A 19309-nucleotide genomic window follows, 5' to 3' on the forward strand; every position below is an offset into this window, starting at 1 on the left:
TAATGAGGCTCCTCTTAATTTGTGCTGCCTCAGTTAAAAGCCTTTTGCTGCTTACCTCTTTGAGAATGGCTCCTTCACTAAAGGTAATATATGGTACATTAACATATGTATTTTGACCTCATCATGAGTATCTTTATCTTTCAACTTTTCAAATATGTACATCATTTACAATTTCATATTATAAAACATCTTTTAGAAAGTGCTGAAGGTTGGCATATGTATTGAATGGCAATTGAGAATTTTTTTCATCTGCCCAATCTTGTGTTTGGCCAGACTAAGAGGCAAGCTCTTTTGCGTTTGACATTTCAGACTATGAAAGCCATTTTTTCTTTTTGGTGTGATAATAATAGTGCCTCTGGCAGAATTAAAGGAGGAATATGACTGAAATGTCTGCCCTTTGATTTTGTTATTTCTTGCCATTACCTTTAAATAGGCACTCACCCCTTCATTACTTAACTATTGAAACAAATTTCTCAATAATTATTCTGCTTTTTGTCTATTCAGACGCAGATGATTCCATATACTGCTATTAAGTTAATTATCTTAAAACACTCTTTTGTACAAGCTATTCCTCTGGTCGAGTTTTCATTGATTCCATATTGCTTGGGGAAAAATTATTCAAAATACTTAGCTTGGCATTCAGAAGCCTGCAAAGTTAAGCTTTAATTTACTTTTCCAACATTACTGTTTTCCCCTCCCCAAATGATATATGCGTCCACCTTCTGGATTTAGCATTGTGAAAAGCACTGGATCTAGAGAATATCTTGCTTCAAAACCTGCATAAACTTGGGCAAGTTGTTGCTCTTTCTATGTCTCAATCTCCTCAGAGCAAAACTGGAGATAAGAAGAGTATCTATCTCATAGGATTGTTGAGTATTAAATGTATTAATACATGCAAAATTTCTAGAAGAGAAAAGGCACAAGATAGATGGCCAATATAAGTTAGCTTAACAAAAATTTTACTATTTGTTTGGCTCAAGATTTCTTCCCTGAATTATATGGCTCTCAAATCCAAATTATTGTATTTCTACCCACATCCTACCCAAATGAAAACAATGCAGTTGCATAAGATAGTAATGTTTTTCTCCTATAACTTAAAGCAGTTATATATTTGTGTTAGTTTTTTTATTTTTAATACCATACTCTCTTTAATTTCTAGTGCAATATTCAGATATGTATGTTTTGCTTCTGCAATCCTCCCTTATTATCCCACATCTACTAGGGTGCTTTCAACAAAATAGATGCTCAACAAATGCCTGCTACGGATGATAACCATTACAAAACTAGCCAAGAGCACCTACGGTAGAGTTATTATGTAGCAAAATGTAATTTGGTCCTATTGCTTTTATTCTTTCCACTATCTTTCTGTATGGAGTTAAGTATCTTGAGGTTACAGAGCAATTGATAAAACATGATTCAACTTTTGCTTTAAAAGTATATGTGTGCATCTGTATACTTTTAGGTAAAGTCAGGAAAGATATATAATAATCAGAAAATAATAATTAGCCCTGAGTGGAGTGAAGTGGAAAAGCCAAGGAGTTCAGTAGGTAAAAACGCTCACTTCTTGTTTTGTAAAATTTGGGTAAAAGAGAGGTAGAATTATGTTTGAATTAAACTTTAATATTCTACATATTTTTAAAAAGTAAAAGAGCATGTATATAAATGTATATATAGGTGTTCATAGAAATAATAGCTCTCTGTTATAAAACCACAGTATTAAAAGCAACACTTAGGAATTCTTGATTCAGTTCCAATATCTAAAGAGCATGAAGCTTGGAAGTCATCATTCTTACATCCACAATAAAAAAGAAAGTAGAATAAGCTGATAACCACTGACTTTTCTTAGATTCATCAGAGAACTGAGGTCACAGGAGAAGCCACCATCCTAAAAACTAGAGATATAGACAAATATTTAGAATCACAGCCAAAATTAGCTTACTAGGAGCAGAAGTCATTGGATTCACTAACTGGTGGGAAAATACCTAAATGTTCCTATTACCAGATGCATCAGTCATCAACAGCTTTCAATAAAAAGTTATAAGGCACACTAAGAGTCCAAAAAGACAAAGCAGATTTGGATATGATAGAGGTTTTGGAATCATTTGATAGAAAATCTAAAATAACTATGATGAAGATGTTTAGGCTCTAACATACAAAGTAGATAACATGTAAGAAAAATGGATAATGTATGCAGAAAGATAAAATATCTAAAAACAAAAGGAAATGCTAGAAAAAATGTAACACAATAGAGAGTATCTTCAGTGGGCTCTTTAGTAGACTGGACATGGCCAAGGAAAGAATCACTGAACTTAAAGATATGTCAACGGAAACTTTCCGAACTGAATGTGAAGAGAAAAAATAATGAATAAAATGGAATCAAATATTCAAGAATGGTGACAAAATTACAAAAAATGTAACATGTGTAGTGGGAATACTAGAAAGAAAAAACAGAAAGGAGTAGAAGAAATATTTAAAGTCAACATTGGTGAGAATTTTCCAAAATTAATGAGAGACACCAAATCATAGATCCCAGAAGCAAACATTAAACAGGATACATACAAAAAAAATCTGAACCTAGGGACATTGTGTTTAAACTGCAGAAAACTAAAGAAAACAAATAACTTGAATAAAAAGCAACCAGAAAAAAAAACTTACCAATAGAGGAACAAGTATAAGACTGTCATGAATCTTCTCTTTAGGAACCATATAGGAAAAAAGACAATGCATTAAATATTTAAGTATTGAAAGAAAAAAATGCCAAGCTAGAATTTTGTAACCAGTGAAATGATCTTTCAAAAGTATCTGTTAGGATAGCTGCTATCAAAAACAAAACAAACAAAAACCACAAGATAACAAGTGTTGGTAAAAATATGGAGAAACTAAAACCCTTGACCACTGTTAGTGGAGTTGTAGAGTTTTACCACTCCTATAGAAAACAGTATGGAGCGTCCTCAAAAAATTAAAAATAGAACTACTATATGATCTAATAATCTCAATTCTAGGTATATATCCAAAAGAATTAAAAGAAGGAGCTTGGAGAGATACTTGCACATCCATGTTTATAAAAGCATTATTCACAATAAAGATGGAAGCAACTTCAATGTCATGAAGGGGTAAATGAACAAAATATTTACATTGATTTTGTGTCTAGAAACTTTACTGAAGTTGTTTATCAGCATTGGGAGCTTCTGGGTAGACTATGGGGTATTTTGAGTATAGAATCATATGGTCTGTAAAGAGAGACAGTTTGACTTCCTCTTTCCCTGTTTGGATGCCTGTTATTTCCTTCTCTTGCCTGATTGATCTGACTAGGACTTCCAGTACTATGTTGAATAGGAGTTGTGAGACTGGGCATCCTTGTCTTGGTCTGGTTCTCAAGGTGAATGCTTCTAGTTTTTGCCCATTCAGTATGATGTTGGCTGTGGGTTTGTTATAAATGGCTCTTATTATTTTGAGGTATGTTCCTTCAATGCCTAGTTTGTTGAGGGTTTTTAATATGAAGAATGTTGGATTTTATTGGAAGTCTTTTCTGAATTCATTGAGATGATCATGTAGTTTTTGTCTTTAGTTCTGTTGAGATGAATCATATTTATTGATATGCATATCTTGAACAAACCTTGCATCCCAAGGGTAAAGTCTACCTGATTATGGTGTATTAGCTCTTTGATGTGCTTTTGAGTTTGGCTTGCTAGTATTTTGTTGAGTATTTTTGCATCTAGGTTCATCAAGGATATGGAGTTTTCTTTTTAGGTATTGTCTTTGCTAGATTTTGTTATCAGAAAGATACTGACCTCATAAAATTAGTTAGGGAGGAGTCCTTCCTCCTTGATTTTTTGGAATAATTTCAATAGGATTGTTACCTGCTTTTTTTGTATGAAATCACATCCTTTGCAGCAACATGGAAGCAGCTGGAGGCCATTTTCCTAAGTGAATTAAAGCAGGATCAGAGAACCAAACACTGAATGTTCTGACTTATAAGTGAGAGCTAGACATTGAGTACGCATGGACACAAATATAGGAGCAATAGACACTGGGGCGTACTTGAAGCAAGAGGTTGGGAGGAGGGTAAGTGTTGAAAAACAGTCTATCAGATGTTATGCTTACTACCTCACTGAAGAAATCATTTGTACACCAAACACCAACAACACACAACTTAACATATAACAAACCTACAAACATACCACCACAAACCTAAAATAAAAGTTGAGATTAGAAAAATAAAGTATGTGTCCATACTTTATTTTTTAAATTTTATATATAACACGGACACACACAATGGAATGTTATTCAGCCTTAGAAGTAAAGGTGGGGGTTCCAAGATGGCCAAATAGGAACATCTCCAGTCTCCAGCTCCCAGCATGAGTGACACAGAAGACTGGTGATTCCTGCATTTCCAACTGAGGTACTGGGTTCATCTCACTGGGGCTTGTCGGACAGTGAGTGCAGTCCACAGAGCCTGAGCTGAAGCGGGGCAGGGCATCGCCTCACCCGAGAAGCTCAAGGGGTTGGGGAATTCCCTTTCCTAGCCAAGGGAAGCTGTGAAAGATGGTACCTGGAAAATTGAGAAACTCCCACCCTAATACTGTGCTTTTCCAATGGTCTTAGCAAAGAGCACACCAGGAGATTATATCCCATGCTTGGCTTGGAGGGTCCCACACCCACAGAGCCTCACTCACTGCTAGCACAGCGGTCTGAGATCTAACTGCAAGGCGGCAGCGAGGCTGGGGGAGGGGTGTCCGCCATTGCTGAGGCTTGAGTAGATAAATAAAGCATCTGGGAAGCTCAAACTGGGTGGAGCCCACTGCAGCTCAAGGAGGCCTGCCTGCCTCTGTAGATTCCACCTCTGGGGTGAATCTGAAGAAAATGTTCAGGGCATAGCTGAACAAAAGGCATAGCTTATGTTCAGGGCATAGCTGAACAAAAGGCAGCAGAAACTGCTGCAGACTTAAACGTCCCTGTCTGACAGCTTTGAGGAGAGTAGTAATTCTTCCAGCCCAGAGTTTGAGATCTGAGAATGGACAGACTCCCTCATCAAGTGGGTCCCTGACCCCCAAGTAGCCTAACTGGGAGGCACCTCCCAGTAGGGGCTGACTGACATCTTACATGGCTGGGTGCCCCTCTGAGACGAAGCTTCCAGAGGAAGGATCAGGCAGCAACATTTGCCGTTCTGCAATATTTGCTGTTCTGCAGCCTCCGCTGGTGATACCCAGGCAAACAGGGTCTGGAGTGGACCTCCAGCAAACTCCAACAGACCTGCAGCCAAGGGTCCTGACTGTTAGAAGGAAAACTAACAAATGGAAAGGACATCCACACCAAAACCCCATCTCTACGTCACCATCATCAAAGACCAAAGGAAGATAAAACCATGAACATGGGGAGAAACCACAGCAGAAAAGCTGAAAATTCTATAAATCAGAGCACCTCTTCTCCTCCAAGGGAACCCAGCTCCTCACCAGCAATGGAACAAAGCTGGACAGAGAATGACTTTGACGAGTTGAGAGAAGAAGGCTTCAGATGATCGGTAATAACAAACTTCTCCAAGCTAAAGGAGGATGTTCGAACCCATCGCAAAGAAGCTAAAAACCTTGAAAAAAGATTAGACAAATGGCTAAATAGAATAAACAGCATAGAGAGGACCTTAAATGACCTGATGGACCTGAAAACCATGGCACAAGAACTACGTGATGCATACACAAGCTTCAGTAGCTGATTTGATCTAGTGAAGAAAGGGTATCAGTGATTGAAGATCAAATGAATGAAATGAAGTGAGAAGAGAAGTTTAGAGAGAAATGAGTAAAAAGAAACAAACAAAGCCTCCAAGAAATATGGGACTATGTGAAAAGACCAAATCTATGTTTGATTGGTGTACCTGAAGGTGATGGGGAGAATGTAAACAAGTTGGAAAACACTCTTCAAGATATTATCCAGGAGAACTTCTCCAACCTAGCAAGGCAGGCCAACACTCAAATTCAGGAAATACCGAGAATGCCACAAAGATACTCCTCGAGAAGAGCAACTGCAAGACACATAATTGTCAGATTCACCAAAGTTGAAATGAAGGAAAAAATGTTAAGGCAGCCAGAGAGAAAGGTTGGGTTACCCACAAAGGGAAGCCCATTAGACTAACAGCAGATCTCTCAGCAGAAACTCTACAAGCCAGAAGAGAGTGGGGGCCAATATTCAACATTCTTAAAGAAAAGAATTTTCAACCCAGAATTTCATATCTAGCTAAACTAAGCTTCATAAGTGAAGGAGAAATAAAATCCTTTATAGACAAGCAAATGCTGAGAGATTTTGTGAGGCACCAGGCCTGCCTTACAAGAGCTCCTGAAGGAAGCACTAAACATGGAAAGGAACAACCGGTACCAGCCACTGCAAAAACATGCCAAATTGTAAAGACCATTGATGCTAGGAAGAAACTGCATCAACTAATTAGTGAAATAACCAGCTAACATCATAATGACAGGATCAAATTCACACATAACAATATTAATCTTAAATGTAAATGAGCTAAATGCTCCAATTAAAAGACACAGACTGGCAAATTGGATAAAGAGTCAAGACCCATCAGTGTGCTGTATTCAGGAGACCCATCTCACCTGCAGAGACACACATAGGCTCAAAATAAAGGGATGGAGGAAGATCTACCAAGCAAATGGAAAACAAAAAAAAGCAGGGGTTGCAATCCTACTCTCTGATAAAACAGACTTTAAACCAATAAATATCAAAAGAAACAAAGAAGGCCATTACATAATGGTAAAGGGATCAATTCAACAAGAAGAGCTAACTATCCTAAATGTATATGCACCCAACACAGGAGCACCCAGATTCATAAAGCAAGTCCTTATCTACAAAGAGACTTAGACTCCCACACAATAATCATGGGAGACTTTAACATCCCACTGTCAACATTAGACAGATCAACGAGACAGAAAGTTAACGAGGATATCCAGGAATTGAACTCAGCTCTGCACCAAGTGGACCTAATAGACATCTACAGAACTCTTCACCCAAAATCAACAGAATACACATTTTTCTCAGCACCACATCGCACTTATTCCAAAATTGACCACATAGTTGGAAGTAAAGCACTCCTCAGCAAATGTAAAAGAATAGAAATTATAACAAACTGTCTTTCAGACTACAGTGCAATCAAACTAGAACTCAGGATTAAGAAACTCACTCAAAACTGCTCAACTACATGGAAACTGAACAACCTGTTCCTGAATGACTACTGGGTACATAACAAAATGAAGGCAGAAATAAAGATGTTCTTTAAAACCAATGAGAACAAAGACACAGCATACCAGAATCTCTGGGACACGTTTAAAGCAGTGTGTAGAGGGAAATTTATAGCACTAAATGCCCACAGGAGAAAGCAGGAAAGATCTAAAATTCACACCTTAACATCACAATTAAAAGAACTAGAGAAGCAAGAGTGAACACATCGAAAAGCTAGAAGAAGGCAAGAAATAACTAAGATCAGACCAGACCTGAAGGAGATAGAGACATAAAAAACCCTTCCAAAAAATCAATGAATTCAGGAGCTGGTTTTTTGAAAAGATCAACAAAATTGATAGACCGCTAGCAAGACTGAAAAAGAAGAAAAGAGAGAAGAATCAAATAGACGCAATAAAAAATGATAAAGGAGATATCACCACCAATCCCACAGAAATACAAACTACCATCAGAGAATACTATAAACACCTCTATGCAAATAAACTAGAAAATCTAGAAGAAATGGATAAACTCCTGGACACATACACCCTCCCAAGACTAAACCAGGAAGAAGTTGAATCCCTGAATAGACCAATAACAGGCTCTGAAATTGAGGCCATAGTTAATAGCCTACCAACAAAAACAGTCCAGGACCAGACAGATTCACAGCCGAATTCTACCAGAGGTACAAAGAGGAGCTGATACAATTCCTTCTGAAACTATTCTAATCAATAGCAAAAGAGGGAATCCTCCCTAACTCATTTTATGAGGCCAGCATCATCCTGATACCAAAGCCTGGCAGAGACACACACACAAAAAAGAGAATTTTAGACCAATATCCCTGATGAACATTGATGCAAAAATCCTCAATAAAATACTGGCAAACCGAATCCAGCAGCACATCAAAAAGCTTATCCACCATGATCAAGTTGGCTTCATCCCAGGGATGAAAGGCTGGTTCAACACATATAAATCAATAAACATAATCCATCATATAAACAGAGCCAAAGACAAAAACCATACGATTATCTCAATAGATGCAGAAAAGACAACAAAATTCAACAGGGCTTCATGCTAAAAACTCTCAATAAACTAGGTATTGATGGGACGTATCTCAAAATAATAAGAGCTATTTATGACAAACCCACAGCCAATATCATACTGAATGGGCAAAAACTGGAAGCATTCCCTTTGAAAACTGGCACAAGACAGGGATGCCCTCTCTCACCACTCCTATTCAACATAGTGTTGGAAGTTCTGGCCAGAGCAATCAGGCAGGAGAAAGAAATAAAGGGTATTCAATTAGGAAAAGAGGAAGTCAAGTTGTCCTTTTTGCAGATGACATGATGGTATATTTAGAAAACCCCATTGTCTCAGCCCAAAATCTCCTTAAGCTGATAAGCAACTTCAGCAAAGTCTCAGGATACAAAATCAATGTGCAAAAATCACAAGCATTCCTATACACCATTAACAGACAAACAGAGAGCCAAATCATGAGTGAACTCCCACTCACAATTGCTTCAAAGAGAATAAAATACCTAGGAATCCAACTTACAAGGGATGTGAAGGACCTCTTCAAGGAGAACTACAAACCACTGCTCAATGAAATAAAAGAGGATACAGACAAATGGAAGAACATTCCATGCTCATGGATAGGAAGAATCAATACTGTGAAAATGGCCATACCTCCCAAGGTAAATTATGGATTCAATGCCATCCCCATCAAGCTACCAATGACTTTCTTCACAGAATTGGAAAAAACTACTTTAAAGTTCATTCTGAGCAAACTATGGCAAGGACAGAAAAGCAAACACCGCATGTTTTCACTCATAGGTGGGAATTGAACAATGAGAACACTTGGACATAGGGTGGGGAACATCACACACCAGGGCCTATCGTGGGGTGGGGGAAGGGGGGCAGGATTATACCTAATGTAAATGACGAGTTAATGGGTGCAGCACACCAGCATGGCTCATGTATACATATGTAACAAACCTGCACATTGTGCACATGTACCCTAGAACTTAAAGTATAATAATAATAAAAAAAGCAGATCATGTAATAAACCTAATTTTAAAAAATTAAAAAAAGAAATACCTAGTTAATTTTCAGTATTTTATAGTATTCCATTAAATACACAAATTTTTTTTAAAAAAGTAAAGGCATACTGGCATATGCTATTGTGTGAATGAATGTGGCAGATATTGTGTTAACTGAAATAAGCCAGTCACAAAAAGACAAATACTGTATTATTTCACTTTTATAAGGAATCTAAAGTAGTTAAACTCACAGAAATAGAAAGTAGAGTAGTGAATACCAAGGGCTAGGGTGGAGGGCAGTGTTTCATGAATATAGGCTTTGGTTTGCAAAATGAAAAAGCTGTGGAAATCTGCCTCACAACAATGTGAATATACTTCATATCACCAAACTGTACACTTAAAAATAGTTAAAATGGATCTTTTCCAGCTGGAACCATGGAGGATACTGAAGAGAAGATAAAGCAGGTCTCTGTTGTGGCAGAAACCCTTAAGAAAAAGTGAGGGAATTTTGCAGAGCGGAAGATCGAGTACCTGAGAAAGAAGTTTACCCATAAATGCTTTGAAAGCAAAGAAGAAAACGCATCTATGAAGAAACTAAACACTACCTTGAGGAATATGAGCAGATGTACAAAATTGAGATTTGAATGGGTAGGCTGGCAAGAAAAGCTGGCAACTTTTACATACCTGCAGAACCCAAATTGCTATTTGTCATCAGGACCAGAAGTATCAATAGTGTGAGCCCAAAGGTCCAAAAGATGTTGCAGCTTCTTTCCCTTTGTCAGATCATCAACGCAACCTTTGTTAAGCTCAACAATGCTTCAAATAACATTCTGAGGATTGTGGAACCGTATATTGCATTGGGGTACCTGAACCTGAAGTTAGTAAAAGAACTAATCAACAAATGTGGTGATGTCAAAATCAGTAAGAGGCAAATTGCCTTGACAGATAACACTTAGGTTGCTTGAAGTCTTGGTAAATATTGGCATCATCTGCATGGGATATCTGATTCGTGAGATCTATACTTTTGGAAAATGCATCAAACAAGCAAATAACTTCATGTGGCCCTTCAAATCATCTTCTCCATGAAGTGGAATGAAAAAAGGAACACCCATTTTGTTGAAGGGGAGATTCTGGCCGCAGGGAAGACCAGATCAACAGGTTTATTAGAGGGACAAATTAAGGGGTCTACTATGATTATTCTTATAATCTCTCTCTCTTTCCCTCTCTGTCTCTCTCTATATATTTTCTTCTCTTTCTTTGTTTTTTTTTCATTATGTTTGTATGCATTTTTCTTGCTTTGTTTTCTGAGAACTGAAGTATGTGGGTTGATATCTTTCAGCAGTTTTGGGAAATTCCCTACCACGTTTTTTCCAAAACTACTACTATCTCATCTTTCTATCTTCTCTTTATTGTACTTCAATTACATAAAGGCTAAATTTTGGCTTTGTTCGGATATTCCTTGAGTTATCTTCTGTTTTACCCATTATTTTTATTTTTACTGTATTTTATTTTATTATAGTAATGGAAACTATTGTTTTAATAAGAGAATTAAAATGCCACACTAGATAACATGTACACAAAAGAAGACAATAATGGAGGAACAGAAGAAAAAGAAGGATATTTGGCATATAGAAATCAATTACCTGGTAATATGGCAGATGTAAATTGTACCTTATCAGTTGACAATAATTTATTTTTGTTACTGTTTTTTAAATTTCAACTTTAGTTTTAGATACAGAGGGTACATGTACAGGTTTTTTAAGTGAGAATATTGTGTGACACTGAGGTTTTGGGTACATATCCCATCACTCAGGTAGTGAGCATAGTATCTGATAGGTAGTTTTTCCACCCATACCCCTGCCTCCCTCTCCACTTTAGTAGCATGCAGTGTCTATTGTTGCCATGTTTATATCCATGTGAGCTCATGTTTAGTTTCCACTTATAAGTGAGAACACATGGCATTTGTTTTTCTGTTCCCGCATTCATTTGCTTCGGATTATGGTCTCCAACTGTACCTATGTTGCTGCAAAGGACATGATTTTATTTTTTTATTGCTGCATAATATTTCATGGTGTCTATGTACCACATTTAAAATCCAATCTAACATTGATAGGCTCCTTGGTTGATTCCATGTCTTTGCTATTGTGAACAGTGCAGTGATGAACACACGGGTGCATGCGTCTTTTTGGTAGAATGATTTATTTTCCTTTGAATAGATACCAGTAATGGTACTGCTAGGTCAAATTGTAGCTCTGCTTTAAGTTCTTTGAGAAATCTCCGAACTGGTTTTCACAGTGGCTGAACTAAGTTACCTTCCCATCAACAATGTCTAAGCATTCCCTTTTCTCCTGAGCCTTAATATCATCTGTTGTTTTTTGACTTTTTGATAATAGTCATTCTGACTGGTGTGAGATGGTATCTCATTGTGATTTTGATTTGCATTTCTCTAATAATTACAAATGATAAACATTTTTTCATATGTGTTTTGGCTGCGTATATCTCTTCTTTTGAGAAGTGGCTGCTCATGCCCTTTGCCCATTTTTTTAATGGAGTTGTTTTTGTATGTAGATTTATTTAAGTTATCTATGAATTCTGGATATTAGGCCTTAGACACATAGTTTGTGAATCTCTTATCCCATTCCATAGGTTTCTATTTACTGCTTCAATAGTTTCTTTGGCTGTGTGGAAGCTCTTTAGTTTAATCTTAGGCTCCACTTGTCAATTTCTGTTGTTGCAATTGCTTTTGGGAACTTAGCCAAAAAGTCTTTACAAAGGTCAGTGATAAGAAAAGTATTTCCTAGTTTGTCTTCTATGATTTTTATAGTTTGAAGTCATACATTTAAATATTTGATCCATTTTGAGTTAATTTCTGTATGTGGTGAAAGGTAGGGGTCCAGCTTCACTCGTCTGCATATTGGCTAGCCAGTTATCCCGGCATCATTTATCAAATAAGGAGTCTTTTTCCACATTGCTTGTTTTTGTTGACCTTGTTGAGAATCAGATGAGAATCAGGCTGTATTTCTGAGTTTTGTATCTTGTTCCATTGGTCTCTCTCTCTCTCTCTCTATATATATATATATATATATGTGTGTGTATATATATATATGTGTATGTATATATATTTATGTATATATGTGTATATATATTTATGTGTGTGTATATATATATTTATGTGTATATATATATATATATATATATTTTTTTTTTTTTTTTTTTTTTAACCAGTACTATGCTGTTAGGGTTACTGTAACTTTGGTGTTTAGTTTGAAATTGGGTAGTGTGATGCCTCTGGCTTTGTTGTTTTAGCTTAGGAATGTTTTGGCTATTGTGACATCAATAGCATAGAATGTAGTGGCAGGGAAAAGTAAAAATATAGAGTTTTGTATGCAATTGATGTTGTTATCACCTTAAAATGAAATCTATAACAATAAGATATTTAATGTAAGCCCTATGGTAACCAGAAAGAAAAATAAACATTAGTAGAAACCCAAAGGATAAAGAGAAAGGAATCAAAATATGCCACTGCAAAAAAAAAAAAATCAACAAATCACAAAGAAAAACAAAAAGAAAGGAAAAAAAATGAAGGAACTATAAAACATTCAAAAAACAGTGGGCAAAATGTCAATAGTAAATTTTAGCTAATCAGTAATTATATTAAATGTATGTTTGAGTTTAATAACACTGTTCTATATTATCCAAAGTATAATTTAACCAAACTTTGAATTCTTTGACATCAGTTTGCATTTTTAAATTCTAGAATGTTCATTTGATTCTGTTTTACACATTCCAGTTCTTTGGTGACATTAATCTTTTCAAATATTTGATCCATCTATTCTTTTCTGTTTTCTGTGACATATTAATGATAATTATTTTCTGTTAAGTCAAAAATATTAAAAAACTGTGGATATCCATCTATTTTCTGTTTTTTTTACATTAATTATAAGCCATATTTTCTTGCCATGTCGACTATCTAGTAATTGTTGGCTGTGTGATGGACAGTGTTGAGATAATGTTAGTTTTCACCAAAAATATTTTTATTTCTATTCTTTTTGAAAACTAGTAAGAGATTAATCATTCGAATCCAAACAAATGGTAGGAGCTTAGGTGTATTAAGATTCACACTTCTTTTTTTAGTCCCTGTCTAGTACATGATTCTTCACATTGTCAGTTTGAATGTATGTTAGCTCTCCATTTTCTCAGCCCCGAAACATTAGGATATCTCAACTTGGATATTCAAAAGTTTCAGCCCATTTTCTCAACTATATGAACTTAAAAATACATTAATGTTTGAAAAAAGCAATGAATTTTCAACAATTTTTTGATTGCTATAATTTATAAAACTATAGGAAATTTTACTTTGCCACTTAGAAGCTATTACTCTGACACCCTAGCCTCTGGTGGAGAACAGTGTTTAGAAAATATCTAACAGAAGAACAAGTCATTTGTTTGAATCCTCATAAGTTTCCAATGTGTCTGATCAACAACTGATGATGGGTAAAGTTCTGTTGATTACTCTTTCATCCCACAGATTTTTTCTACCTGAGCAAGTTTGATTTTTAGTTCATGACAAGAATTTGCAAATAAGCAAATACACTGCCTCAGATTGTCAACTTACTTCAGAAAGTCCTTTTCTTCTGTAAAATTCCTGTTAATCTATTTTTTGTTGCTTCGACAGCACATGGGTATCTTAAAAATACGATTAATATTTTTAATCCAAGTTTTCCTAGTTGTTGAACTCTAAGCTTTGGCCTATCATGACTTATTTAACACCTTCTCAAAAGCAAGATCATTTTCTTAAGTTTGATGTTAGGCAAAATTCTGGATATATTTTTACAGTGCAAGTAGTGGAAAGTCTAATGATTTGTTAGTAGTGTCATTTTGCATCTCATGTTTTGTAAAATGCAATTTTCAAAATGGCTCTTGTCAAAGAGACAGGTTATATAGATGGACAGATAAATAAATAAATAATATTTTGAAAAATATCTAGATATTTTATATGTTTGTGCTACTTCATATTTTGAAAAATATCTAGATATTTTATATGTTTGTGCTACTTCATCATCGATTAAAATTTCCGGAGCCAGTGTTCGAATTTCAGTTTGGTGTGAAAATTTCCTTTAATGTCATGTTAAAATTGCTCCTATAGCCAGTGATAGTATCTTTTTTTGGAGAAATCAATAAATAATTAATTAATACATTTTATAAATATATTTTAGTAGGTAGAATCAGTTTATTGGCTCATTTAACTTATTTATAACAAATATAAATATTTCTATTACTATGCTGTGTTTTATACTAAAATGATGGATTGAGGATAAAAACTGTCAACCTTCTGTAATTTTTGTAATAATTAAAATGTATATTTTGAAACAAGTTTTTATTTGTATGTCTTGGTTTGTTGGGGCTGCTACAACAAACTAACACAGACAGGGTAGCTTATAAATAACAGAAATTTGTTTCTTACAGTTCTGTAGGCTGGAAGCCCTATTCCAGGATGTCAGCACTATTGGGTTCTGGTGAAGTCCTATTTTCTGGTCAAAGATGGTTAACTACTTCCTGTACCCTCAAGTGACAGAAGGAGTGAGGGAACTCTCCAGGGTCCATTCATGGGGGCTCCATCATCAAGATCTTATCACCTGCCAAAGACCTCACCTCCTGATACTATCATACTAAAGATTAGGATTTCAGCATATGAATTTTGGGGATACACACAGCATTCAATATATATATAACAATATACAAATGAAATTGTAAAATAATAATTTAGGGAGTAGGTTAGAATACACAGAGGACTTCCTGGAGTATGAATTCTGTCATTATGATGTTAAATAAGTATAATGGTAAATAAAAATAGATAACTTGTATATAGCCCTTAAAATATGCCAGAAATGATACAGTGTTTTCTATGTAAATGATGACATTTAATTCTTACAACACTCAAATATGGTAGAGATAATCATTGTGATGTTTTAAATAGGAAGAAAATTTCACCTAACAGGTTTAAATAATTATTCAAAGACTAACAGCAAATGCAGGTGAGATAGTTGAAGTCTCTTGTAACTCTTATAAAATTGTTTTTGAAATATATATTTAATTTTGTTTCCTTTTTACTTTGGCATGGTTCAGTAATCTGAAGTCTCTGACTATAAGACTATGTTATTTTGATAACCGAGGCTGCATATCTCAGAATACTTTTCAACAGCATGAATTGGTCTGATTTCCCTTTTCTTTGTATATGCAGATGGAATGAAGAATTTAATGAATTTTAAAAATAGTATGAAAGATTAATAGATTAGATGTCTGGAAATATTGGGCTGGGTCAGCAACCAGAGACCATATACCATGCAGTGTGATTTGTTTTAGAAAAATGATCATGTTATATGATCATGAGCATGTTAAAAATGATCATGAGCATATTATAAATCTAGTTTGGTAGTTGAAACACAATTCTATCTTTGGTAAACTATATAAATAATATTATATGCCATTTTACATATTTGTTATATAAACATTAGCATATATGAACATATTAGCATATCTGAATATATTAGCATATTAATAAATTTAAATTCTAGCCATACATATACATTATTTATTTATACTCTTTCAAAACCAGAAGGAAGATAAGTGTTATTATCTCTATTTTACAGAGTCACAATTAACACTTGAAAAAAGCTATAAATTAACTACTTTGAGAGAAATTCTTAGGAACGTTTCTCCATATAAGTCCAAACCTTACCTCAAATTGGTTTCAAGAAACAAATCATCAAAGGGATCAAAGAAATCTTGATTAAATGGAACAGAAAAAGAAGTATGTTGGCCACATCTACTTGTTAGAACTTCAGATCCTAGTCCTTTTATCAATCTAGCAGAAGAGAGAGTTTATCCTGTGAATCTTATGTTTTAATGGCAGGCCTAAAACCTCATTCAATGTGACTAGTATTTCTTCTAATTTTGAAGGAAAAGCTAAGGAGGCAGAGAAAAAAGCAGAGATATCTTCCTACCCAGCTTTCAGTGAATCACAAAATTAGTCTGAGGTTCCCAAACGTCTTTGGAAATCAGGATCACCTCCTGAACTTAATACATGCATATGTAATGCATCTGTATATAAATAAATAGCCAAGATACTTTAAAAGTAAATAAATATATGCATAAAAAATGACCAGCTGCCATCCTGAACCATAAAGTGGGGTGGAGGTTCAGAGACAGACGAATAGATCTGGGGAATAATGTTTTAAAAGTTTTCTAGCCGATCCTTCTAACCATATAAGTTTAAGAACATTAGCTGATATTTCACAGTGCAGAAAGTAAATGGCAATAATGTGTTGAGTACATAAATCATTTATATCAGAATATTATGTCCTCTTAGCTTTCATTTCAGAACTGGCTGCCTCTTTAACCCTTCTCTCTATATACCTCTGTTTCTCTTTCAGTCTCTCTCTTCAAGTACTTCCCTTCCTAATGTCTGTCTATTACTTTTAGGTCTGCTACCGTCAGACTAGTCACTTATGTTATGCTCACTCTTTCTATGTAAGATAGTAGTTTTCCAGTGGACTTAAGATGTTCAGAAATCATTAAAAACATTCTCTAGTCAGACACACAGATGCAATAACCAGGCAAAGCCTATACGTACAAATCAAGTGTGAGTCTCATGTTAATTAGTTCATAGTTTTTGTAGCATTGTATACGTTTTCCTTTTCTCTTACCTCAGATTTATCTTGCTCAGATGTTGTCCCTCCTGACTTTCGTTATATCAGTAAACTTATTTGCAGGCTTATAAACTCAGTAAAATTCCAAGATAGTTATTTCTTTTGAGTGAAGAGAGAGACAGTGAGAGGAAAAAAAGAGACAGAGTAAGTATATGGCTAGAAAGGCATCTCTCTTATATTTTAAAGTTTTAGTGAATGATATTATTGCAGGGGCAGTAGGAATACTTTCTCTTGGTGCTGCATATATATTATTTGATCTGGTAGTAAATGTAAAATAGAGTCTTATGTAAACATACATGCAAGCTAACAGTTGAAGGTGGCAAATGAATTATAGAATACAAAACTAGTCCCTGGTAGCTTGACTGTCCTGTGTGTATAAAATTGCACACTATGTGAACAGAGCTTCTTTAAAAGACTTTTCCTGAATAATATTTCTAACAGTGTAAAGAAGCAGGACCTTGAAACGAACCTTTTCATTTTTGAAAGTGCATTTACTACTTTAAGATTCTGTCTGGAATCCTCTGTGCATTTATACGCTGCCTCCTACTTATTGCCCTGTGTACCTGAGTTCTGACACAGTGGAACATGAGAAACCAGCTTATCCTCCAAAGCTCATTTCTGGCTGCTGATAGGGTACAGGTCAGTGCTAGTACAGACTGCTGAATATTATAACTTTGTTACCTGTGTGCTGTGTACTGAAAATTTCACTCAAGTGAAATGCAGTATTTTGGATCAATCAACCGACAAATGTTGATTAAACACTCATGATGAGTTAGCCATAGTAGGATACTAAAGTAGCAGGTAAGGGACAATGTCCTCAGGGAATTTAAAATTTAGTTAGCTGGTAAAATGTGTGAAAAATTGTACACTAATAATACTATAAATCATAGTAAAAAGTAAGCTAAAGATTAGAAGATGACAGATGCAAAATACACAGCAGACAAATGAGTACTATTTAGGATATATGACTATTGCCTACATATCAATAAGTAAAAGATAAACAATCCACGTCAAAATGCACAAAAGATATGAACAAGTAAGTTAGCCCTCAGGCAATAATTTGTAGACCTCTGAAGTAGAACACTATTGCAATAATCCTGGTAACACCAGTTATGGTGATCATAACAAAAGTTATGAGATAAGATTGGATATTTTATACATTTTGAAATCCAAGTCAAAGGAATTTGCTGACAAGTTTGATGTGGAATGAAGAGAAAGAGGTGTCAAAATGACTTAAAAAATTTAACCTAAGCAACTGAAGGTAAAGGTTGCCACTCACTGAGCTGCAGAACACAAGGGAGGATCGCATTTGAAGAAGTAAATTAGAAATTCACATTTGAAGAAGTAAATTAAAAATTCAGATTGGGATATGTTAAGCTATCTAAAATCCAAGTGAGGGAATAGTTGGGTAAGCAAATCTGGAGCTCATGCTCTTGGTCTGAGATAGAGATATACTTTTGAGAGTCATCAGTATACAGACAGTATCAAAGCCATGAGACCTGATGAGATTGCAACAGAAAGAGCATGAACAATAAAAGAGAAGAGGTCCAAGGACACATCCCTAAGGGACTCCAAGAAGATGAGGATGCAGCAGATGGGGCAGATGAAGAACAGCCTGTAAGTAGGAGTAGAACTGTGAACGAGTATATTCCAGAAGCCAAGTGAACAAATTGTTTCATGAGGTAGATGATGAACAATTGTGTTAAATCCTTTAGGTGAAGCAAGATGAGGGCTCCTAATAAACCACTGCCTGAATAATTCATGATTTATGACATTGAAACAGCAGTTTTCTAAGAAGGGATGGAAGAAGGAATGATTGGTGTTGGCTGAAGAGCAAAAAGAGGAACTTAAATATTACAGGTGTGCATTTCTGGGAGTTTTATTTTTAAGAGGGATTTTAAAAAGGAGAATAGATGAGACAATGTGATTGGGATTAAATTACCTTTTCATTATGGAAGATGCTATCACATGTTTATATGCTGTTGAAATGATCTAGTAGAAAGGAAATAATTAATATTAAAGAGGGCAAAATTTTTGAAGAAATAATTTTTAGCAAATAGGAGGAATGAGTTAAAAAATACACACATATGTAAAAGTTGATATTAAATAGCAGTGTGATGGTTCACATGTGGTTACAGGAAATAAGCTGGAGTATAGATGCAGGTAGGTTGATGGGGTATAGATGAAATTATAGATGATATCTCTTCTGATTGTGCTTATACTAGTAGTGAAATAGGAATTAAGCTTATTTTCCAAGAGTGGATTTGTTGGGACAGTTATTGGAGAAAGTATAAAATAGTTTTTAATGAGAGAGATTGAATAATGATAATAGGGACAACAAAA

General features: G+C 35.2%; 1 long non-coding RNA gene across 1 annotated transcript in view; it reads right to left on the reverse strand.

Moving 5' to 3' along the window:
* Positions 1 to 19309, reverse strand: part of LOC134807428 (uncharacterized) — an 81142-nt gene that overhangs the window by 28354 nt on the left and 33479 nt on the right. The window contains exon 3 of the long non-coding RNA XR_010147895.1: positions 16964 to 17065. This is a non-coding gene — a long non-coding RNA (uncharacterized LOC134807428). The remainder of the gene's footprint in view (positions 1 to 16963; positions 17066 to 19309) is intronic.

This window comes from Pan troglodytes, chromosome 10 (genome assembly GCF_028858775.2).
Source record: "Pan troglodytes isolate AG18354 chromosome 10, NHGRI_mPanTro3-v2.0_pri, whole genome shotgun sequence".
NCBI classification, from domain to species: Eukaryota; Metazoa; Chordata; class Mammalia; order Primates; family Hominidae; genus Pan; species Pan troglodytes.